The 25,546-nt window shown below is 40.7% G+C and overlaps 1 long non-coding RNA gene across 1 annotated transcript in view; it reads right to left on the reverse strand.

The window, feature by feature from the left end:
* LOC121165022 overlaps positions 1-15,839 on the reverse strand; it is a 296,843-nt gene extending 281,004 nt beyond the window's left edge. The window contains exon 1 of the long non-coding RNA XR_005885187.1: positions 15,773-15,839. This is a non-coding gene — a long non-coding RNA (uncharacterized LOC121165022). The remainder of the gene's footprint in view (positions 1-15,772) is intronic.
* Positions 15,840-25,546: the final 9,707 nt, after the last annotated feature.

Here is a 25,546-nt window from a genome sequence, read left to right on the forward strand (position 1 = left end):
CCCTTTAAATGTATTAAAATAATTGCACTGAATAAAATTTCATAGGTGTGTTCAATGCATATCCTGCATTCTATGTCTCAGTGGAAGAATGAGATAAAGTGGTTTTGACTTACATGGCAAGACAGCACTTTCCTGATACCAAGAACCTTAATTTGAACAAGACTCAAACATTTATATTCATATCATGTGGATCTGTCTGGCCACAGTTAATTTGAGCATGTCACTTCACTCCCTGTACAGAATATCTAAAGCTTTAAGGCAGATCCAGGGAGCCTGTTCTTCCTGAAACACAAACACTTAGACAACGCTCTCATTAACTGGAACTTTCACATCTGCACCGAAGTGAAAATGGAACCTACAGCTCTGTCCTACCTAGTGTATGTCAAACAACACATGTTAGAGAGGGCATATCTGACAATGGCTTATTCAGGGTTTAGATGGAAAGGGTTGGATGAATTTTAAATCTGTGTCACTATGAAAAAAAAAAATAAAACTGCAAGGGTGTTTAAGAGATACACTAAAATGAAAACATTGTACATATCTAACTGAAGCAAAATTTTACCTGATACTCACTTGACTTCACCCCAATTTGACACAACTGTTAAAAAGCCATGCCTCTACAATTAAAAAGATAAAACTGCTTATAATTTATCTGGAACCACAGATGGAATTGGAATGGGTTTCCACAGAGGATGAGAAAGGTAATTATTTGGTAACATTTTCAGATTTAAATAGTCTAGCCCAGTTCTGCCAACAGAAACAGAACTTACGTCTCATATAGAATCTTAACTTTTCTGGTAGCTATAGTAAGTCAGTGAAAGGAAACAAGTGAAACTGGTTTTAATCTCCAATGTATTTAAGATATTACTATTTTATAAGTAATCAACAAACAACTGGGGTATTTTATTTTTTCATAAGACTGAAACCTTGAATGCATTTCACACTTAAAAGTGCAAACTCCATATGGAATGACTACAATTTCAAGCACTCAACACCTAATTCAGCTGGTAGCTACCATTCTGAACAAGAAATTTCTAACTGCACAGTCCCTGGGTAATCCCATTTGGATTATACTGTACTATTCTAAGAATATAGGACTAAAGGACACTAGTACAAGATCTCCAAATTCTGGACTATCAGGCATATCTCAGGTCATAAGTAACCAATATTTCCAAGTTGTAAAATGGGATGTCCCACTTTTTTTTTTTAACATTTTCTTATTCATCTAACACCAGTGATCACTCTTCCCTATATCACACCACCCCAGCCATCCTGTCACTGGATTAGCAAGAGCAGACACTTTTAGATAGAGTTTTCCTCCTATTTTGACAAAGTACATAACAGTGCAATGAGCTTTTTCACAAGCTGCTATCAATTTCTTAAATGCCCTTTGAAAAGTGTTGCCTCTATTGGCCCAACTCTTTCACCAGAGTCTACTGTTGAGAGTCAACTTTGCTTTAACTTGCCCTTAAAATTCCAAGACCACTCCAAACACTCTAGTCCAAGAGTTCTTTCTCCATATTCCCAGAGGTAACACTCTAGGCTTCACAACATTATCAAATATGCTGATCATTCTTTTTTCCCCAACTCATAAACAATGAACTGGAAAGCATGCCCTGCACTTTGGTAGTCATAGTGCCTACTACAAAATAATTAACTAAGGCTCATAAGAATGAAGCACGAATCAAACTTGAGTTCATCAAGGAATGAATGTTTAAAAGGTACAAATATTAAATGTTACATCTAATATTTGACAGCAAACATACACTTAACATGCAACAAACTCCTGAACCAACATATCCCAGACATTGTGCTGGATACTGTTGATAACACTAGCAAACGAGGCTTCAAACTCTCACAGTTGATATTTAAACCATGAAAGAAGAGCCCTTATCAAAACAACAGAAATACAAATCACCCGGAGAAACTTACAATTAGGTTCTGATTCAGTAAATCAGGGGCACAACTTATGATCTTCCAAGTCTAGTAATGCACATGATCTATGGACCATACTTTCAGTAGGAGAGGACAGACAACAGCATACAGCTGAGAGGCTTAAAACTTAGCTCAGACTCTGGTTCTATGGGTTTAAGTCATTGCTCTTAATAATGCTAGGTCTACCTACTCCATTCTTAAATGGCCTGGGAGATGATATCTGCATTCTGTCAGTCTGCAGAGGACAATGGGGACCACAGTGGGTTTTAGTTTGGGCTGCTGCTTATTAGCATCACCTGGGGCAGGTAAGGCCTACGCAGCAACATTTTTTAACTCCCAGGGTTGAGAACTCAGAGAAAGCATTACTAGTAGCATGTGTTGATTATTAATGCAATTTATTTGTGTTACAGAGGCCAGAGATAGACAAAATGATATCCACCCCTGCCAGATACAGTTACCCTATTCTGTTGGCAGGATTGCAAGGACTGTTGGTCCAAAGAGCCAGATCACAGCCATTGTGAAGTAATATTCCCAACACTAAGAAAGCAGCCAAAGCACCAGCTCTGACAAGTATAACTGTGCATGAGAGCAAAGCTATGCTTGTACCATGAAAATTCGGTAGCAATCCTTCTCAACCTCTTGCATGTCACACCCTTGACTCATGAGATCAAGATGAAAACATTTTGTCCCCCAGTGGAGAACAGGAAACCAGCATTCAAGAAACCACTGGATAGTTTCCCTTTCAAGTCAAATCATCTCCTAGGTTCTTTTAAAATTAGCTTTGCAAATTTGAAAATTTTAAAAGAGAAAGCCTAAACACTTTTAAACTATAATTCGTCAGTTTTCAAAAAGGAAAATGTCTTTGTAATTCTTGTCACATCTCTTTGGGCTAGTTAAGAACAGAGCGAAACATCCAAACTTCTAGTCTATACTTTCAAAATATCTTAGTTTTAAACATGTTGATGTCTTTTATTTTTCTAAAATTTTTCCTGGTTGAAATAAGGAAAAAAAGAGCTAGATCCTTTTGTCCTTCAACTCAAGTAATGAATTGCTTTGTAGCACAGCAGTAGCACATGTCACTAAAACAAAATGTTTTACTTTGGTTTAAATATATTGTGCATACTTTTCATATAAGATTATGATTTTTTAAAATATATGTCAATAAGTACCTAGACTATAAACACTATACCCAATATATTCTGGGTTTTGAATAGCAAAAGCATGAGATACTCTTATCTTCAAAAATTCAGAACCCGAGACTAAACGTTCCACAAAATGATAGCTAAAATAATAAACAACAACAAAAAAACAGCTAAAATTGTAGTTGTCAAGAGTTCAGAGGCGATGCCTCACTTCTAAGTGGGATGGTTTAATAGAAGGCTAAATAAAGAAAGAAAAGATTTCCCCTGAAGCTTCAAGAATGGTAGTGAAAAGGTCATAGGCACAGGAAAAGAAACGCTCTAAATCAGAAGCATGAAGAAAATCATAAGGGCTTAAAAATAGTAGGAAGATAAGTAATTAGAGACCAGGGTGCATGACCTGGAACAAACTCCCCTGAACTCCAGGCTCAGATCCAAAGAGTCAAGAACTCTGGACAAAACAAGAACATAGTTAGGCAAGCTAGGATAGGGTGGCTGCTCTATGGGGCTACGGTAATGTTGATATACACAGGACGGTATATGCACTGGAGCCAGAAAACAAAGTTATTATTTGACCAGGGTATTAGCACCTAATGACCACTCTGAGTATTTTGTTTAAATTTTTGTATGGCTAGTGGGAAATCAATGAAAACTTGGGTTTGCTTGTCTGTCTGATTTCAGAGATACAATAAAAACCCAAGTTTTCCATGAAGACAAATTTTGAGGCTATACATCACACAAATTTAAGCAGAATTGAACAGATCAGTAGAGGCAGACCTGGAATGCAGCACTAGAAATGGGAGTGGCCCCGCTTCCCATCCAGCTCTTTGCTTGTGGCCTGGGAAAGCAGTCCAGGACGGCCCAAAGCCTTGGACCCTGCACCTGCGTGGGAGACCCAGGTTAGCTCCTGGCTCCTGGCTTTGGATTGGCTCAGCTCCAGCCATTGCAGCTGCTTGGGGAGTGAATTATTGGACGGAAGGTCTTCCTCTCTGTTTCTCCTCCTCTCTGTATATCCACCTTTCCAATAAAAATAAATAAATCTTTAAAAAATGAAAATGAAATAAAAGTCTTCCACAGTAAAGAAAAGTTAAAAGAATATGCCTCTTCCAAACCTGCCCTACAAATGATACATCAAGATGTTTTCTTGACAGAGAAGAGGAATATTACCCACCAAAACCAAAGGCAAATGAGAAGAACATCCCAGTAAAATGACAACAGAAAATTAAATCAATGAACAACAACCCATTCCTGAAATGACAGGACCAAATTACCACACATACATATTAACCCTGAAAGTAATTAGCTTAAGCTTAATCAAACGTCATAGATTAGTACACTGGACTAAAAAACAAAACACATCCATTTGTTGTCTAGAAGAGACACATTTCACCAACAAAAATCAGCAGAAGCTATATCTCATGGATTTTGATGTTTTTGTTTTTGTTAGTTTTATCTCTTCAAAGCAGTTTCTTCTGATTAAATTATTCCATGACTCATAGATCATACAGTAGCATCATTTTCGTCAAGGGGGTTCTTGATTTTTTTTTTTTCATTTCTTCAGCGACACATTATCTATCAGCAGCATGTTATTTAACTTCATGGTGTTGTTAATTTCTTTTTTCTTCCTATTGTTGATTTTGTATCATGGCTTTTCATTTAAGGGGATGTACAGTAACTATGAAATAGAGACTAACATACCCAGATGTGAGGATATAATATAGTATGCAGCATCTCCACTTCCAGACAAAGATGGACTTAGAATGAAACTGTTTACCACATCTTGACAATATGATTCTGGACTCTGCCATTGTCCATGCCTGCAATGATGGACATATGACTGTGTATGAAGAACTATACTTTAGTAATGATATAGAGGGATTGGAGAAGGGATAAGGGAAATCCCAGGAGCCTATGGAACTGTATCATAAAATGATAAATAATAAAAATAACTTCAAACCTGATCTTGAAATCTGGAAGAACAAGTAAAAAAAGAAAAAGAAAAAGAAAAAGAAAATGGGAGTGCCAGAGAAATTATCGAAGAGGGATGCGGTGAAGAACCACGGCTGGGAAGTGGGTAGCCTAATTCCCTGGTGACCCACACAAAAATTCCTGGCATTCTGTACTTCACTAAATGCTTCTTGCTGTGAACACCATGGTATTTACTCGAACCCTTTAGTTGACTGTGGATATATAGTTAGTCTATGTGCAGGACAATCAGAAGTGACAGATAATACCCTGAGAAGCAGCCGGTCTAACAAGGACAGGAGTTTAAGGATAAACAGCACAGACTACTCACTCTTTCACAGAAGTATTCTTTATCCTACATTTTTCTGAGTACCTTAATGTGATCAGGCCTCAGTTTCTCAGTGGTAACTTGCTTCCTAATACACATTTTCTCTTTTTTTTTTTTAAATGTCCATTTATTTTTATTGAAAAGGCAGATATACAGAGAGAAGGAAGACGAAAGCTTTTCTGTTTCCTGGTTTACTCCCAAGTGGCCACAGCTGCTGGAGCTAAGCAAAGCCAAAGTCAGGAGCCAGGAGCTTCTTCTAGGTCTCTCATGCACGTGCAGAGTCCTAAGACTTTAGGCCGTCCTCTACTGTTTTCCTGGGCCATCAACAGGGAGCTGGATGGAAAGTGGAGCAGCTGGGATACAAACCGGCATCCATATGGGATCCTAGTTTTTGCTAGGTGAAGATTTAGCCACTAGTCTATTGCACTGGGCCATTATACACATTTTCTTGTCTTTTGCTTATTCTCTATTTCCTTTCCCTACATCTTTCTCAGTATTTCTTGATGTCACTCACAGATAGATTTATGGCACTAGGATCCTTGTCTTATCCTCTGGTTAGAAAACTAAACTAACATAGGAAGAAAACAGAATAAGCAATATGTAGAATCATGGTTCCTCAAATAAACAAGTATCCAGATTCTAATCCTCAGAACCTGTGAATACAAGTCATTATATGTTGGGGGCACTGACCATTTCCTGCCCTGTGATTGGCCCTTTGCCTTGATTGGTGTGCCTTGGTTCTCTTTAAGTTGATTGGTCAAGTTTGACAGTTAAGCGGGGGGCTTGGCAGGGGAGGGGCTGGAGTGTAACGGTGATAACGGTCATAACGGTCACAACGGAGTTAACGGACGGAACGGAAGATCAGAATAAAAGCGCCTTGGAGACTCTCTCAAGTGTCGGGTGATTTCTTCCGCGGGACGGGAGGACCCCCGATATTTGGTACCGTGACTCGGATAGAATATATCTGGTACCGTGACTCGGATAGAATATATCTGGTGCTGTGACTCGGATAGAAGATAACTGGCGCTGTGAATCGGATAGAAGTCAGCTGGTGAACGCCAGGAAGGTAAGCTGAGCAGATCGCTCAGGGAGCCGCTTAGAGCGGGGAATTAGTTACAACTGAGCTTTTTGCTCAGGAAGCCGCAGCAGCGGGGGGCCCATTTAAGCTGAGGTTTCAGGTTACCTCAGGGAGCCGCTGATAGCAGCGGGGACGTGCACGTCAAGTTCGCGGATTAGCGACGAGCCAAGTTCGCAGAGTAGCGACGAGTCAAGTTAGTCAAGTTCGCGGGTAGCGACCATTAAAGCTGGGTTTTGCGACTATTCAGATTCATTCAGGATCGCGGTTTACCGCCATTCACGATCGCGGTTTGCCGCCATTCACGATCGTGGTTTGCCGCCATTCAGGATCGTGGTTTACCGCCATTCAGGATTGCGATCTGGCGCCCATTCAAGTTCGCAGTTAACGATCAATTTCGCGATTTGACAATCGGTCAAGTTTGCAGGTTAGCGGCGATCAGAGATGTTAAAAATATGGCCAATTTAACTTTTTCAGTGCACATGCAACCTTTATTGCAGAAACTGCTGATGGTACTGTTGTTTTTGCAAACTATGCAGAGGATCGCTCCATGGTTTCTGGAGGAGGGCCTTTTGATCCTGCCACAATGGGAGCACTTAGGCAGAGACTTAGCTAAGGCAGAACACCAGGAGCCCCTCCCTCCAGGAACGGTCAGGTTCTGGACATTGATTAAGTCTTGCCTGACAGATGGCACTGATAAATTCAGAGGACGTATACAGGAAGGTGAGAAAGTCTTATGGAAACGCAAAAAAAAAAAAAAAAAAAAAAAAAAATCAGAATGGATGGTTTGAAGATCCTTAATGATTTCCAGCAGGTATTGGGGTATACTAATTGGATCCAACCATATTTTTGTATTATTAGACAATGCCAAAATTGTGTCCCATTTTTATCCCAGCCTTGCTTTGGGGTTAATCCCTGTGGTCTTATGTCTAATCATATATGGCAGATGGATGTTACCCATGTTCCCAGTTTTGGTCGCCTTTCTTTTGTTCATGTCTCTATTGATACCTGCTCTGGGGTTCTTTATGCCTCAGCTCATACAGGGGAAAAGGTTCAAGATGTTATATCTCACTGCCTTCAGGCTTTTGCAGCCTGGGGAGTCCCCCAGTGTTATAAGACTGATAATGGACCTGCCTATGCAGCCAAAGCATTTGATAAATTTTGTTCTGAATTTGCAATTAAACACTCTACTGGCATCCCATATAATCCCACAGGCCAGGCTGTGGTAGAGCGTGCCCATGCAACTCTCAAAGCATTATTAATAAAACAAAAAGGGGGAGTAGGAGCCACCCTATATCCCAAAAGTCCTAAACATCAATTGGCTTTAGTTACTTATATTTTTAACTTTTTGATTCTGGATTTGGATGGCCATTCTGCTGCCGAACGCCACACTGTTGGCGCAGGCCTCTGCAAATATTGGGTGATGTGGAAGGATGTTTTAACAAAACAATGGATGGGCCCGCATCCTGTCTTACGACGGACGCGAGGAGCGGTTTGTGTTTTTCCGCAGGATTCTGATGGACCAGTGTGGGTGCCAGAACGTTTGACGCGAGTGATAAGAAAGCTGGAGCAAGATGAACCTGTGGACCTGGTGGATGCTGACCAGCCTGATGTTCATTCAGATACCGAGAGGAGACAGCCAGAATCTCCAGCTAAAACTGCACCATAAAAGGTGTGCAGCAAATATTGACTCGCTGTCTAGGGCCTTGGAAATGGCCCCCAGAATGGACTGCTGTCAAAGTACTGTGACTCCTAGAAGAGTAGCACCTGATCTTGCTGTGACCAATTTATTTCCTACCTGTTCAAATTGTGCCTTTGTGGGGTATAACTATATATATGGTAACCCTGTTCAATCTGTTTCTGCTCAGTCTTGGAATGTCTGGGTACTTTGCACTAATAGGGGTGGGTGTTCAGATATATCAGCTTTTGCATTTATTGATAAGGTAGTGATAAGAAATTGTAATTATAATAGTAATAGTTCTAGAATATGGGAAGAATGTTAAAGTTAATTGCAGTTGTTATGTTATCTATAATGCTATTTGTGTATGTGTACAAGCTCCATTTATGTTTATTGTTTCCATGAATGCTAATGTTACCCTTTTGAATTGCTCTGTAGTTAAGTGAGCCCTTAACCAGTGTTGGAATGGCTCTGGCATTGTGGTGCTGGTATGCATTCCACAACTTATTTCCATCATATGGGGACCTCTTGTGTGCTTAGTCTACCTGGAATGTGTGTCACTCCCTCTATTGTCACCAATGGTTCCCGAGCACTGAATTTGTCCAGAGAGTTATCCGCTATGCTATCCCCTAGTGGAAGCTGGTCCATACGATTTGATAATTTGACATAGGAACTAAGATCCCAAATTATAGCCATAAATAGCACAAAAGTAGAGATTGCCACAGTAAAGCAATGGACAAATTGGATACTAAAGGATCTTTCCTTTGCACACCAATGGGCTGGTATAGTAGCCCTGGGCCTTATATCATTCTTTGGGGTCTGTGGATGCTTCATCCTTGAGCACAGCGTCAGCAGCAGTAACAGCAGCTGCTAATGCAAGCTGTGCTTGCCCTTCGCAACAGAGAATCCCCAGAAGTCTGGCTAGGCATGCTGGACCGGTAGCCAGAGACGGGTAAGTATCCGATATGGCTTCACCAACCTAAGACAGGTGCCACGTTCCTAGCCACGTGGTTAGCCCATGATGGGTAAGGGGAGCCTGAACTCGGAACACCTAAGACAGGCACGGTCCCTTGCTTAATAAAACAAGAAGGGGGAGCTGTTGGGGGCACTGACCATTTCCTGCCCTGTGATTGGCCCTTTGCCTTGATTGGTGTGCCTTGGTTCTCTTTAAGTTGATTGGTCAAGTTTGACAGTTAAGCGGGGGGCTTGGCGGGGGAGGGGCTGGAGCGTAACGGTGATAACGGTCATAACGGTCACAACGGAGTTACGGACGGAACGGAAGATCAGAATAAAAGCGCCTTGGAGACTCTCTCAAGTGTCGGGTGATTTCTTCCGCGGGACGGGAGGACCCCCGATAATTATATGGTCATAAGGAATCTTGCAAATGAGATTGAAATTACAGACTATCAGATGGGAAGACCACACTGGATTAGCCAGATATGCCCACTCAAATCACAAGGCTCCTCTGAAGGTCAGAACTGTCCTCAGCTGTGGAAAGAGGGAAATATGAGCACAGAAAATCTTTATAAAGATGCCACATTGTAGGTCATTTCTAGAAACTAAAAAAAAAAAAAATAGAAATGAATAATTTTTTCCTAAAGTCCCCCAAAAGTAAAATAAAACGGAAGTGAGGTTTCTCAGATGTTGATCGGAATATTCAGTATGTCAAGTATTATGTGTGCTATTGATTGTGTGATATTCTGAGAGCCTCTTGTGTGTATATATGTATATGTGTGTGTATGTATGTAAATATATAATTCCTCAAATAATCATGACATAAAAAAGACATGTGGTATTTATTGGTTTTATCCTGAAAGTTACTGTCATTTACAATTCTATTAAAACTTAAGTGATGTTCTCCAGAGGACATAATTAGAGTAACATGTTGGTCTAAGGAAATCATGGGAGTTGATAATACAATGCCCTCATTGCACTCACTGTCTTGATTCAGTGTTTAGTTTCACAAAGGTTATATTTAGAAGCTTTCATCTGGGAACAATGGCTCTACAACAAATGAGTTGTATCAATGCATTCTTGATTTTTAAATTTCATTGGTTTATGCAACATACGCCAGCACCTGATAGAGGAATTCTGACATGTTAATTCAGGGCAAATTAAACTTCAGTGCAGTGTTAGAAATCTATCAGACATATGATTTTTTTGTGCATATGGTGATTGCTTTCAAACTGTGCCATTGAGAAATGTGAATTTTAATTAGAATTTATTTATGGGTTGGCTATATGTCAGGTGTGTCCTACAAATAATCCTGTGTTCAAGAATGGTGCTAACTGAGGTTATGTGAGAGGTTACAGATCTTTAAGACATGGGGGCCACTGCCTGGCATGGTAGCCTAGTGGCTAAAGTCCTTGCCTTGCACATGCCAGAATCCCATGAGGGTGCCAGTTAGTACCCCAACTGCTCCACTTCCCATCCAACTCCCTGTTTATGGCCTGGGAAAACAGAAGACAATGGCTGAAAGGCTAGGGGCCCTGCACTGCCATGTGGGATACCCCAAGGAAGCTCCTGGCTTCTGATTAGCTCAGTTTCAGTTTCAGTTTCCACTTGGGGAGTGGACCAGCTGACGAAATCTTTCTGTAGCTCCTTCTCTCCGTATATTGCCTTTCCAACAAAAATAAATAAATCTTAAAAAAAAAAAAACAGGTGGGGTCACATGGGGAGTGATCTGGTCATTTGGGGTGTTGTCCTCAGAAGGAATTCATACACTTCTTGTGATTCCCTGGTTAGCTGATTGCCAAAAAAATAAAAGAGCAAGACTTGCCTTTCCCCAGTCACTAAATTCCTGTCTTGCCATGTGATCTTAGCACGGCGCCATCTGCCACGATGTGATGCAAACAAGAGGGCCTTCAACAGAGGTCAAATAGGACTTTCCAATCTTGGACTTCAACTCTCTCAAACTGCGAGCTAAATAAACTTCAGTTTTAAATTACCTTCCTGCAAGTATTTCATTACACCATTGAAAACTAGATGAATACATGAAGTTTCAGTGGATTATTGCATTTTTATTATCAATCTGTACATTTTCCTACCCTCTCCTTCCAATTTTTACAGCGACACTCAATCACCAGCTCTCTCCTCTTACCATATGCAACAAGAATACAATAGAATATTAAAACCCTTGCCTAGCGGTGGAGCTGAATTGAGCAAGAGGTTTGGGTCTCCTGCCTCTGTACAAAGGGTCTGGAACAAAAACAGAACCCAAACACTTACATCCCTACCTAATTCCCTTCCCACGAAATCCACTTATCTTTAGGATTCGTCATCTGTTTCATTCCAGCTTGTATTCTGGCAGTAATGAAACCAGGTTATGACCAAGGCTAGGGCTTTGGCCTTTCAGCAACATTCTCCCTGCCTCTTATCCCAAAAAGTTGCTACTTCCAGTAGCCCTTGCACTAATTGACCCAGAGCTCTCCAACGCATACAGCTGAAAACCCAGTGCCGTGTACTCCCTTGGAGCTTTGTCTACCCTTGACGCAGATTCCACTGGCCTGTCTTTGTGGCTTACACTGCTTCTGTCTGCTGCTTCTCCTGAGGAGGGTAAGAAAGAGAGCGCCATACAGTCGTTTTGCTGTCCTACTTTGTTTTACAAGCCTCTGCCTCCTAACAACAGGTCTTGCTGGTTTCTCAGTTTATTTCTGAATACATATCAAACAAAAAAACAAGCTAATTAAACCAAATTTTCGGCATTTTAAACTGTCTTCAGATTCCCATCAAGTAGAGCCAGATGTTTTGCTTTTACTTTTCCCCCCTTAATCTATACATACACAACAGAATAAGATCTTGTCAGACAAATTTTAAATAACTCACTCTATACATACCAAATTTAAAACCTACAGTCTTTTTATGTATCACAGATACTCAATGCCTGGAGTAATAGCACAGGACAATAAACTCTGGAGCTGTGTGGCCAGCTGTTTCAGAGGTTGGGGGCAGAGGATGGAGATGGAGCGCCTCTTTAGAGCACATCACCAAAGCTGCAGATATGACACAAAAGTTCCCCACTCCCAAAAGAAAAAAAAATCCCCCCAAATACTAGGATAATTTATAGAAGGGCTATATGCTTACAAAAGCACTTCAGCAGGGCTTAAGAAAATGAAACAAAAGGAAAGCGAGTGCAAAGGACACTGAATTTTGAGTAAGAATGGGCTCAAACACTTTAAAACCAAAAATAATCTGTGTACCCTAGAGCTTGGAAATGTCTGCCTCGGCAGATCACAATTGTGTAGCCATGTGTCCCTGACGACTAAAGAGTGTGTTTCAAGAGGATTACCTGTTGGTGCAGGCTGTTAATGCTGACAAATGTGCATAGTTTGGAGGGCAGGTGCTTTCTAGAGCTTTTATTTGCTATGTGGCCTTTAATGTACTTAATGCTATTTTAATTCCATTTCTACTAAGACCCTAATTTCTCTAAGACTTGGTCTTGTGAACTGGAGATTTGCCAACTACAGTAACTTCCAAGAACATCACTGTGAGATACTCTTATTGCAAAACACCTACTACAGTTTTCTTTCCATCCTCCTACCCTTATTGCTTCTACAATCTTGCCCTCCCTTTTAATTCCTCAGTTAGTGCTGCCTACCCTCAAGTCATTCAACCATTTTTTTCTTTTCAGTTTTCATGGCCTCTATTCATATGGAGGACCATTTGCTTGCTTTTGATTATTATCCAGTGTCCCTGAAATCCTGGTCTTGGTTTTAAAAACATAAAAATAGCCTAATCCTCTATATATTTTTCTGCAGTGAAATTCTTAAGTCTTAATATTTTTACACTGTTTTGATTTTAGTTAATGTTTGCCATGTAACTAATGCAAAAACTCTTCCAGAAATCACTACCGTCTGTTACCAGAGAGAGGAAGGGCCTAAGTTGGGTATGATGTTCCATCTTTTAATCTACCACAATTTAGGAGTATACATTTTCCAAGCTTCAGCGTTTCCAGCATTACTGATTACCATGCACATTCACTGATAACATCCAGCCACCAGAAATGCAGCTACCTTGGGAATCTGTAGAAACCTTAGGAAAACAGAAATTTTCCATGGATTTGATGATACAGTCCAGAGTTTCACTGCTAACTTATTATTGATCACAAATGTGTGCCTCAGTGGGAACTAAAATTTACACTTCCTAGTAGGCAACATTTAGGCCTTGACTATTGCTAGTCAGCAAGCTAGCCAAACCATCAATGCAGGTCTAAATACTGTACATGGAATCCATAATTCAAATGCTCAGGGAGAAGGAAGGCCAAGGCACTAGCTGCCAATGAGATCACTGATTTTAAATCCTTAGTATGTGTACACTATATGCTCGTATTATTCCATTTAGACACAGTGCTTCTGATTGAGTATTTTTTATGTATGTTACAAAATTCTTCAACAAGATATTTTGAATCTCCAATTTATATGGCACTGCATTTCCTTTTCTCTTTAGAAGAGTTTAATCTAACTAAACCCTACAGTTTAAAAAAAAATTCAGGACGTGATAAATATTGATTAACCTTGGGAACCTATAAGTAAACATAAAAACAACTTCCTACTCTAAGATCAGGTTTAACAATGTGTTAATAGCTCATAATGAAGATAGCATCCATAAGTTAATCAACCCATTAAGTTGGGATCACAAGTGTCAAATCAAGTGCAGTCTACTAATTTACTGACCCTTAACGGGTCAGCAAGATCTATAACCCAAAAGCTGATCTTTCTCCTTCTGCTAGAGCCACTCTGGAAGCCAATTCACTTCCTTCCCTGATTATGCTCTCTGACCTGGCATGGGCAGGAGTCAACATAAAATCCATTTATGAGAATGTGCTTGCGGTTACTGACTAATGCAATCTCAAGCTCACTGGTGAGTTAAGTGTCTGGGCAGAAGCTCTTTATAGAAACACCAGCTTTGTTTTTATTATGTCCACATAACTGACAATAACCCTATCCCATCTTCCTTGGCAGTGTCTGATTCCAGCAAGCTCTAGGTTCTCGAGTTGGCTAAGGAAGGCCTGTACCAACTCTACACTCCTCAGTGAAGCACAAGTTTAGTTATTTCTGATCCAATGACATTTCAAAACCTCGGAGGCAGGATGATGAGATCAAGGTTATTACTGCTATATAACGGGTGTGAAGTAAGCTTTATTAATGATGATGTGAACCGGATTAAAAAGAGAGAGAAATCGAATTAGTCAAATAAACAAGTTATCTGTTATCTAATGTTTGTCACTTTCAGAAAGAAGGAGAACGAAACTAGGGGTATACCTCATTCCACATGGTCCCTCCCAGGGGGCAGAACAAAAATTCAGAATCAAGACTCCGCTCATTTGAATTGTGTGTGTAAAAATGTACTAACTGCTGTGAATATACAAAAGATGTTTTCAGTAGCAGCATTTTCTTTCTTAGGTGAGAAAGCAACTCACTCTGCTAGGATTGTCAATGTCCATTAGCCAGCTATCAGCAAGGGAAGTTAGACTCTCCAAGGGGTTGTAGACACAAGTGCAAGCGGGCCTGGTTCTCTTGCTCTACTCCCCAGCCAGTCTGTAAATGCACCAAACCAGTCCCACTCTGGCCAGTAGACAGTTCGGGATTGTGGGTTCCCCCAAGATAGGACAGACAAGTATTAACTGAGGTTCCGGAAGGGGGAGGCAAGCAAAATGAGCAAATCACTGCACATACTGACCATTAACAGCAATAAAAAGTTTTACTGGAAGGGCAAATTGAGCTTAACTTGAAGGACCAAGGATGTTTTTCCTTTCTACAAAAGAAACATTGCAGTTGCAAGTTCATGGTGTTTGAAGGATTCTGCAGAGAAAACAGTCTTGGCAGGGAAGCCAGGGAGGGCCCTGGGTGCTGGGGTGCTGCCCTCTCACTTTTCACCCATCGCCTTTGTTTGTTTTCCTCCCACCATCAGCTAGTCTCCCAGTACTGCCTTGCCAACCTTAGCACAAAGACACTAGCCTAAAAGCCTCTGTGGAATTGAGTTCCACCCTGAGAAATAGTGACTGGGACCACAGACATGAGGAAAAGTCAGAGGCGAGATCCTCCGGCAAGGTCAGCCTTTAGAAGGTGACCCCTGGCACAGGTTCCCCCCACCCACCCTCTCCACCCCAGCCTAGTCAAAGAGAGCAAAGGAGGGCGAGCGGGAGACTGAGGGGACAGGTAGTGGACACTGCAGGAGGCTGCCAGACCTTGAGGCCAGAAGGCGGTGGCCCTTCCAGAGGTCATCTCAGCCTAGCACACGGGCACTTCCCGCGGAGTCACTGCCCCACCTCCAGGGCTTGCAGCGGAGCTCAAACTAAGGTTAGGGATGCGGTGGCGCAAGGCAAGGACGCAGGGTGTGTCGCCCGTTTGGGATGGAGCAGCGGGGGAGGACCTGACCCCTTGAGAGGAGACAGATCAGTGCTGGGCCGCCCCTACCCCGGCTCTCCCCACCTCTTCCCCTCGGCTGCTTTCGCACGGCGGCGGCGGCGGCGGCAGCAGCAGAGGAGGCAGCAGAACAGAGCCACCGCGTCACCGTAACCCAAACGGAGCCCAGCTGCGCCGGGGGCAGGAGAGGGGGCGGGGGGCGCGGGGCCAGCGGGGCGGGGAGGCGGCGGTGGCGAAGGGGGCGGCGCGCGGCGGCCGCGCACGGGGCCCGCGGCCCGCGTCACTTACCCGGGCAGGGCGCGGGGGCAGCTCGGCCGACTCCTCCAGGCCCGCAGCGGTCGGGGCCGGCAGGCGGCACCGGCCCGGGCGGCTGCCAAATGTAAACAATCCGCCATGATTGCTTTGTTTAGCTAATTGAACCTGCCGCCGCTGTCGCCCGAGACCGGCGCTCCTCGCGCCCGGCTCTCCCCTTCCCCCTCGCGCCCGCGCTCATTTATTTATTTGTCTTCCCGTTCTCTCTCCCCCCCCACCCCCCACCTCAGTCTTTCCCTCTTTCTTTAGTCTGAGGAACTGCTTTTAGTGGAAGTCGAGGCAGTGGAATGTTTGGTGCGAAGCGCGCTGGTGATTTTTTAAATATATACATACATATCTATAAATACAGGTGAAATATAATACCCAATTTTAGGCCGAGGTGCAGTTACTCAGAGGGGGGACGCTGTTTTCCCCTTTCCTTCCCACTCCGCCCGAGGACCGGGGAATTCTCTGTGGAAAGTCCCAGAGAAAGGTGGTGCCCCTCAGAGTCACCTTCCCTTCCCGCCGGAGTGTGGCGGCGCGGCTCGTGGGCCGACCGGGACTCGGCCGAGACTCCCGGCTTCACTCGGAAGCCCCGAGCAGTCGGCGACTTCCGACGGGCGCACCGCGTAGCCGTCGCCACGCCGGGGCCGGCGCACCGGGGCGCGCTCTACTGGGGGCGCGGCCCCGGAGCTCGGAGTCGGCTCCTTGAGGAAAACGCCGGCGTTTGACACACACTGCTTCCACACGCTCCAAACTCAGAGGAACTGCGCGGAGCAGGGCCGCCGTTATGGTAACTATCGGCCCTGATGAAATTGTTGTTCAGATATTGAGGAAAAGATCGATTCTGAGCAGATAAGCTGTTTGAAACTCTGAGGGACTGTTGTAAGTCTTGAGAGAGAGTGCTTTAACAGCCCTTTGTGTCTGTGTGGATGCACATACCTTGGGCCTGCGGCCTTGGAGTGTTATTTGGTTCTGAGCCGATTTAGGCTGAGATTCAGGGCGATCCCAGTAGAAAAGTTGCAGCTATCGGATCATTTATTTTTAAAAAGCACTCCCCCAATTTGAGTTCTATTTATACTCATAGATGATGGCCAAAAATTGATATCATATATTAATTGAGAAGGTTGAAATTATACACATTTTGAAGTAAAACTTCCCCTTAGATTTTCGTATTAATGGCATTGACAGAAGCTATTGCCTTGCTTCTTTCTGAGCCACACGGGCACTACTGAGTTATGTCACCCTCATCAGTCACTTACAGGCCACATAATATATTGATTGTGTGATTGCAGGGGCCATCTGGTCCAATCCAAAGATTTGAACTTATGAGTGTTTGCATTGAACAGGGAATGCCTGTGAATGTCTTAACCATTATTTGGTTGAATAATCGGTGTTCAAACACTTGATTACATAGAGAGAAAATGATGAAAATGACTTGGTTCAAATCCCTTGTTTATACATGGCTTTAGTCTGTTGCCTCATTAAAGTTCAACAAGGGTTATAATCTTGAGATGCGCCCCCTTACCTGTGATGTTCTTCAGGCCAAATTTTACAGTTTTCCCCAAATGATGGTTTAAACCTGACCTTATAAAGCCCACCTTGATGTTTACCTTCTCTGTGCATTGCTTCTGGCATACAGTACTTCTGAGCCTCAGAACTGGTGACAAAGGCCCTCAAGTAGGGGGCTACTATATACCTGTACAAAGTTCATGAAATAAGCATTTTGTTACACAGAAGCTAAGCTTAAGGTGGTAGTTTAACATCCAAAAAAATATGTGAAATAAAATAACAAATATGCTTTTCATTAGCTTCTTTTAAAGAAGTGGCCTGCTGATGCAGGATTGCATGAACTTTTTCTAACACATAGAATTCTGTGTGCTTGTACTCATTCCCTGTTCATTCAGGTTCTTTTCGTGTGGCACTTGACTGTGAACTGAATTTCATTTGATAGTCAGAGGGAGAGGGGCAAGTGGAGCTGCTCTTCCAAATTCTACCTGTCATTAACCAGGTTAAACTGCATTATAGATTTGCTTGTGTCTATTTTTCCTTCTAAGTTAATTATGTTCTCTAACTCCTTAGAGCTCACAAAATGTTACATACAAGAAATATGTTGAAAAATTGCAAGATGATGCTTAGCTAGAGTCTCTATTTAGGTTCTAAGAATAGATCATTTTTTATGACCCCCAGTTAATCACAGATCTCCTGTTCGCACCTGTGATTCTTTCTCAAATGAACATGAGTCTGGCTATGTGCATTGCTTTGCCCAGAGGAAGCTGACTAGCAGTTACAATAAAGATTGCAATTTTGGGCAAACTATGCTCCACGAGCAGTGGCAGCATCCCCTTTGGGCACTGGCTTTAGTCCCCGTTGTACCACTTCTACTCCAGCACCCTGCTTGTGGCCTGGGAAAGCAGCAGAGGATAGGTGAAGTCTTTGGGCCCTTGCAACCACATGGGAGACCCAGGAAAAACTTCTGTCTCCTGGCTTTGGATCAGCTCAGTTGCGGCTGTTGCAGTCATTTGGGGACCAAATCGGAGATCTCGTGTACAGATGGAATATCTCTTTCTCTTTCCCTTTATGTCTGTTTCTCTTCATTAAAAAATAATGAATATTCTTTTTCTTTAAAAAAAAAAAAGGCAATAAAGGGTTGTCCTTTTGGACTGTTCTCTTTTGGAACTCAGCTGCCATGCTCTGAGAAAGTCAAGTCTAGACTATCCTCCTGCTAGGGAGATGGATCCAGCCACCAGCTGGATGCAAAGGTGTGAGTGACCCCAGTCAATACCACGTGGATCAGAAGAGCTATCCACTGACTTCTTGGAGACAAGATGATTATTGTTCAAACTGTTAACTTACAGGATAGTTTCTGAGGCAGCTATAGGTAAATGATATAATAGTGGCTGGTTTCAAGGGTTAGGGATACATGCAGGGGACTGCTTAAGATACAGAATCTTCAAGAGGACATCTGGTAGAAGAAAGCAAACTGAAAAACTGCAGTAGAACCTCATTTGTCTCCTCTCAGAGTTCCAATGACATGGTTATTGCAATTATTTAAGAGCCATACTAGAGAGTTTTTGTCATCACTTTAGAATCAAAATAGTCTTTTTTTTTTTCTTTTCTTTTTTTTTTTTATTGTTGCTTACATTATATTATGTAGTACAGTTTTATAGGCGCTGGGGATCCCCCCCACCCCTCCCATACCCCTCCCCCCATGGTGGATTCCTCCACCTTGTTGCATAACCATAGTTCAAGTTCAGTTGAGATTCATTGCTTGCAAACACATGCCTAGCATAAAGTTCAGCATCTTATTGTCCAGATAAGTTCAGTGGCCTCTTGGGGAGACCTTCTATGGTCTGAAGATAGGTCTAACAGAGTAAAGATCCAGTCAGTTAAAAGCCCCAACAAGGCCTCAGTATCATTATACAACATTATGGAATTAATTGACATAGTATTGGGTAAACAATATGTTAAAAATAATGCAAGTTCCATTCTTCGAAACATCTGGGTTGAGACAGTATCAAAATAGTCTTTAAGGCTGTGAAAGGAGTTCAGAAACAGGCTATGTTCAAATCCCAGCTCTGCCCCTGGTGGCAAAGCAGGGTAAATGGATGTTAATTTGTCCCAATCATGAGGATTTTAAGAGGTTAGGCATATGTAAAATATATTTTGCCCTAGAAAATTGCTCAAGTAAGAAGAAGAGAAGAAATGAATTAAACATAGCAGCTTTGAATTTAGACACAAACTCAGTTCATGAAAGAGATTACTTGGTTACCTGTAAGTGAAGTTATCACCTTATGTTCAGAAATCCTTGTCTGTGAGTGAGCCACATAAGGACCTTGAGCCTATGCGGTTTGATTTGTTTCCCTGTATCTGCAGCTGCTATGAAGACACGAGCAAATATATCAGTTATCCAGACCTTAAAGGAGGTTTAGGAAAAGAGAAGAAAGTAGATGTATTGGACTGGCAGAGGACAGAGTTTGCTAAACCTGGGAACTTGAATGCTGCTTTATCTTTAAAAAATGAATTCTCATAGACTCTTAATATTATGCTAAGATGTTACACAACCATGAAACAACATCCACACACTCATAAATTATCTTAATCAAATCCAATGCCATTAAAGACCTTAGTTGATTAAGATATCAGTTTACCAAAAGCTAGTTGCATCTGGATTCATGTCTATTGGTCATAAAGGACATTCCAGTAGTACTGTGTGCCTTGTGGTTGCACAGAGCTCACCATTTGCTACTCGGGGTTCTGTGAAAATGTGCTTTGCACAAAGTTCCCTTGCTTCATTTGGCCATCACTTGACATTCATTAAGTTCTTACCAATTTTATTCCAAGATCATTCAAGTTGAAATAGTTAACATCAATTCTAGATATAAATATGGGCTTCAACTTAATCAATATTATACTTACATTTTAAGATCAGAATTAAATTTTAGACTCCGAAAAAGGCTACTATAATATAAACAGCACTGGGATAACAAGAAAATGGTATTAAAAAAAAAAAAGCTTTAGAGTCTAATTACCATGTAACTTCACTTGAGTCCACAGATATTGAGGAAAGATCCATGGTCCTCAAAAAGATTTTTTTGTAGAAATTATAGAATATGTCTGTTCTAATAAGAGAATCTCCTCAGTGTGGCAGTGAAGGGTGGGACTGTGACAGGGTTGCAGTCCAGTGTCTTTCCCATGCTGTGTAACACTGAACTCTGTTATGACAAAGCCTGTCTTCCTTTTGTGCTCTTTGAATTTATTTTCTCTCCCTAATGTTAACTGTATTGATTACTTTCTCCTAAACACATAGCATATAGTAGTTTGTTCTCATGATTTCCCTCAATGATGTTGTCTGTGTTCAAACTATGCTCTTTGATGATGCATAAACTAACTTTTCTGTTATACTTCCCCTTTGTGCATACATTTTTCAAGAAAGGAATTCCTTTCAGTCTCAGGAAATACTTCGGCTTAAGAAAAAAGGCTATTTTTCAAATCCTAAAATAAATACTGCAAGAACCATTCATTCTGCAATTTTGTTTTTGAATAAACGAATATAGGGTTCTAATAGGTAGCAGAGTTTTAAAAGGATGAAATTTTCATTTCCATTACCCTTTTTGTTTTTTTTTTTTTGCTTGGGGGTTTTTGTTTGTTGTTTGTTTTCTTTTTTTGAAAACTATACCCACAGCATTCATGGGAAACCCAAAAAAGGATTGCATGGCCTTGACAATGCTTCTCTCTGCGTTTGGCACAGGTAGTCAGGAAAGAGGAATTTCCCACTTCCAGCCAGGCACTTCTTGGAATAGGCACAGGATCATCTATGGGCGCAGCTGCTGCTGTACTTGAGGGGTCCCAGAACTTCTCTTTGAGCAGCCAAATGAGTATGTTCCCAACCACTACCACCTCATCACTTTTTGTTTTCAGGCTGAAATATTAAAATAAGCCCAAAGTGTCTTTAAAATTTAAAATTTAATTTTGCCCTTCGGAATCTGTGCTTTGGAAAGTGGTTATTTTTCCTTTAAATAAACCAATATCTGGAACACACACATACATATGCACCCATATGTATGTATAAAAATATGCTTGGAAAACACACTTTGTTATGGCATGCAGCTTAGTAGAAAAAAATAGGGACATCCATATTTCTCTCTTTGATGTGATTTAAGAGATTTTCAGACTATACCTAACAAGCTGTTGTTGCTTCAGTGATGCATACACTCGCTTGTGAAGCAAATCTTATCTCTTTTCTTAGTAACCAATGGGAGCGAGCAGAAATGACTAATATCTCCCCCTCCCCCTTATGCCTCTGTGTTGGTTGCTCTTTGAAGATGGATCTTGTACTGCTTTCTTTTCCATACAGAAGTAATAAATCCTATCTTTAGGAGATGGTGATTGTAATAATGGGTACTCCCTTGCCAAAAAAGTAACAAAGGTATTGTAGATTGTGTTTTTATCATGATAGGGAGATTTTAAATAATTTAGCTAATTTTAACTAATAGCTACTGAGAATTACCATTGTTATTTAATGCAATCAGTAGTTGGAGAGAGCATGAATCCAAAAACCCAGCACTAGGGAAGATGTGTAACAGATAATGCTGAGAGATTTGTAATTCTCAAGGATAGAAAAGAAAGAACCCAAAGGAAATTAAGCACTGGTTTCTTCAAATAAGAAGATTAGATTTTCTTAGAATTACCCTTCAAAGCATATATTTTATGATACTTATAAGCTTCCAAAATCTACCGTGTGGAATATATGACTTCTACATTAAAAAAAAAATACTTTTACTCTACTAGTTACTGTTTCTTTTCCCAAAAATCAATGTAAACTGTTACTTTCTCTTGTTTTCATATTATTTGAAAAATATAAACTACACTTTAAATGTTTATATATTGTAAATACTCTATCAACTTGTTAGTTCTAATAAAGACACTTAGCATTGTAGGTGCCTTTGAGAAATGTATAAGCACAATAAAAACTCACTTAATATGCTCTAGCATTTTTTTCAGTAAACAGTGTGAAGTCAAATTCCTATGTAATTTAACAGTTGCTAGTTGCAGCACTCTGTGATGCTAGTTGAAAATAGCTACTCTGAAATATGAAGCACAACACAGAGAAATTATTCTATAGGTTTGCTCATTTCCCAGGGTTCTGTCCAGATTGAACCAACTGGTGCAGAAGCATGAACTTGAGAAAGAGCAGTAGGAGCAAGCTCAGGTGTTGAGCTATTTTAGCTGTTTCTCTCTCCCCCTCCTTTTGTTCTTCCCCTCAGGTCACTTGAAAACACAAATAAAAGTGACTAGCATTTTAAAAGGCCAAATAAAGTGGAAAATTACATAAAACAGTAGTCTCCAAAGTGGAGTGTAAGAAAAAAATTGGAACTTTTACCTATAGGCGCTCTATGCTATTTTCATGTAAAAGCAAAAATAAATTAAATTCAACCTTTAATGGATGGACATCTGTGTTCTCAAAGGTTTGTGTGGCCAATGGCCACTTGCCCATTTATGGTGCCATGAATCCCAGTTGAAGAAATCTGTTCATAGACACATGTCATTTTAATGGCATATTAGCTATTCTGTCTCTAGTACCTTGAATCCAGTCTTATTCTTTTGTTGAATAGAGGAGCAAGGGAGCTGAGCTACTTACATATACCCTGTAAGTTCCAATCATCTAAAAAGAAAAGATTACTGAACCTCTAAGTGTCTTCTGCCATGGGGTGGTGTTAAAAATTTGGGATGCTGGGTCTTTGCGGCCATTGTTTTCATTTCTGTCCTGAGTACAAGATTTTCTGCCTCCCTATCCTTTATCTTTCTGTCCCTCTCTCATTTCCTTTCGTGTGTGGGCCAATATCAGAGTACTTAAATTAACTAAACTGTATCCTGGAGGAATTGAATCCGTTGATAGAGGAATTGAATCCGTTTATAGAAATCATAATGGTGATTTGGCTCATCTAAGTCACATAAATCATTCTGTGTTGTTTAACATGTTTCTATCATAAGCCATCTTACAGCAGTCTCTATCACTAATAGAAGATATTGATGGATTGCAAATTTTGTTGACATCAAATGATATTGAGTAGATGTATTTTTATCCTAGAGACAAAGTTTTCAAAGGAATGGTCTATTATAATTCTCCTCAGAAGGAGAATATCTTAAAACATTAAATACAGTTAAAAAGATTAGTATTTATTTGTGTTTTTACACTGTATTAGTATTTGTGATATATAAATATGTTTATGTATGGTATGTAAAATATGTCATTTTAAGTAATGCATATGAAATACATTAAAGGGATTTAAATTATATATTACATTTAATACCTAATATATTATTTACTTATATTCAACTGTACTAATAAATTATGCATTATACAAAACAATAATTTTTAACTATAAGGTGGAGTAAATATAGATCAATATTAAAATGTTTATTCGATTCATCTATGATAAATTCATCTTTTCTCACATATGACAGATGCACTCTGTCTCTAATATTTTTAATATATCAGCTAAAGTGTAAGAATGAAACAGAATTTTTTGGAAAGGGAACTTAGTACAGCAGCTGCTTACACTGGAAATAAAAGTGCTCAGAAACACAAGGAGGTGAAATAGCAGAGATTAGTGATGTCAGGACACCTAATACATCTGGGTTAGAAGATTCAAAGAATAGAGGGACCACAGGCTACTGTCACCTGGGGGAGACTGACCAGGAGACAGCCACTGTCAGAGACACAGCCACAGGCAGCAGAGCCTGGGGGAAATGCTCTGGCCTCTGTCTGCCTTCTAGTTCTGCTGTTTGATCAGGATTGGAGGCAGTGCCTGGACACCGTGGCCTACGTGAGTAGCTCTGCTGTGAGACACAAAAGATAGGGCAAAAGGTGAAAGTAGAAGAAATGAGGCAAGCAGGCCTCGTACCTGCCAGTGGAACTTCCCATAGTACTGTAAATATTGCCTGCCTTTCTGGTTTTCACATCTTAACACTTTTCGATTCACCAGACAGGAATGTCCCTACTTCTAACTTCTAACTACTTACACTGTAAACATTCATGAAATTCTTACTCTTTAATTTACTGGTTGCTTGATTATTAGAATTATTTTGAAAGTTTTTTCTGGTCATTGAGCATAGTCTAAGCTTGAGCAGTGATTCAGAACCCATCTTGTCTGGCTCAGATCCTGGCTTGACTCTGTAGGAACTACATGAGATTAAGGATAACGATATTATGCACCTTTTAGGATTGTTAGATAACATAAGTTGATCTGTATTTATCATCCAGAACAGCTGTTGCAATGTTTGTTTATTTAAGTTAATTTGTTAACCATATGAAAGTCAGGTTATTCCTTTTTCTGTGCTTCTTCAACTTTCCATTTCTATTTCTATTATAAAATGCGTTACAATGCACTTTCTATGCCTCTGTCATTCCTGATAGAACATGAGAGTTTTCATGAGGGAAAGTAGGTGATTAGTCATCTTTGTAATCCCCATGCAAAGAGCTTTATAGATGCTCAATAAATGTTTAACAAATTGTTTTCTCTGTTTCATGTTGCAAATTATGAAATAAAAAACTGAGGATTGCTGAAATTAAGATAATTTCAAAAATTTTGAAAAAAAGGAGATTTATAGAGAAAGTAGAATCTAAAACTTTGAAAATATCTATCTACATGCTTTTAGGCTTTATTTATTTATTTGAAAGGCAGAGGGAAAGACAGGTAGAACCTTCCATCTTTTGGTTCATTCCCAAATACCCAAACAGCAGGCCCTGGGGACACTACAGTTAGGAGCCAGGAACTTCAACTGGCTCTCCATGTGGGTAACAGGAACCAAGTAGTTGGGCCACTCCAATACTAGAAGCAGTATCTTAATCCACTGTTATCACAATGTCTGCTTCAGCTTTTAATCTTTGAAAGATTAGTTAGGATTTAGACACATGAAGCTAATCCTAAGAACTGCCAGGGACTGTGAGCACAAAAATATGCAAAAACTGAATTGTGGAAGGATCTGTTTATCAACTGTCAATGACAATCTCTTCAGTGTGATACACTTAATAAATAGGACACATAATACATAAATCACCCAGGCTTACTCATGTTTGAGTATATCCCTTTCTCACCATTCAAGAAAGCTCTATCAATCTGCCTATCTATCTATCTACCTATCTATTTATCTATCTATCTATCTTTTATAACCTAACCTGTCTCTTTTTTCATTCAAGGGATAGAGAGATGGGTAGATAAAGTTTCCATCCTCTTGTTCTCTCCCCAGACCCTTTCAATAGATGAA

The sequence above is a fragment of the Ochotona curzoniae genome, unplaced genomic scaffold, assembly GCF_017591425.1.
Source record: "Ochotona curzoniae isolate NIBS_2020 unplaced genomic scaffold, NIBS_Ocur_1.0 contig_883, whole genome shotgun sequence".
In the NCBI taxonomy this organism is placed as follows: domain Eukaryota; kingdom Metazoa; phylum Chordata; class Mammalia; order Lagomorpha; family Ochotonidae; genus Ochotona; species Ochotona curzoniae.